The sequence below is a fragment of the Dipodomys ordii genome, unplaced genomic scaffold (assembly GCF_000151885.1).
Source record: "Dipodomys ordii isolate 6190 unplaced genomic scaffold, Dord_2.0 Scaffold114, whole genome shotgun sequence".
Taxonomy (NCBI): domain Eukaryota; kingdom Metazoa; phylum Chordata; class Mammalia; order Rodentia; family Heteromyidae; genus Dipodomys; species Dipodomys ordii.
The window spans coordinates 278,100-278,618 of NW_012267330.1; positions in this window are offsets into that span (position 1 = coordinate 278,100).

The following is a 519-nucleotide window of genomic DNA, read 5'->3' on the forward strand; positions in this document are numbered from 1 at the left end:
GGCGCTTGGCGGGGACGCGCGCGGGGCGGCGCGGGCACGCGGAGAGATTGTTGGAGACTTTGGTGTGGACTAACTTCGTGCGGGGCCTACTTCCTGCTGACGCGGGATGGAAATGGACATTCTGGAACGCCGCTGTGGCTTTTGCTCACTTCTTGTAAGTGAAAGTGGTTCGGGCTCCAGTTTTTGTTCCGCTTTGTTTCCTACTGAGATGGAGACTCGCGCTATATCCGCCTCGCCACGCCTCCAGCCCAGGCCTCGCGCTTTTAAAACGCCTCGGTAGCTCCCGCGGCGGTGGTCGCTGGTCCCCGGGCGGAAACGTTCCCGGGCCCGGTGAGGGCGCTTGCCTTCCTAGCGGGCGGCCGAGTGGGGGCATCCGGGGTAGATCGATCCGGAGCCCGGGGCCAGGCCGCCTCCCCGAGTCCGGCGTGGACCGACCCGGGATGGCAGGGTCCCCTCCTCCACGCACCCCCCCCCACCCGCGGCAAGCCAAGGTCTTGCCAAGGTCTTACACCCTCTGTG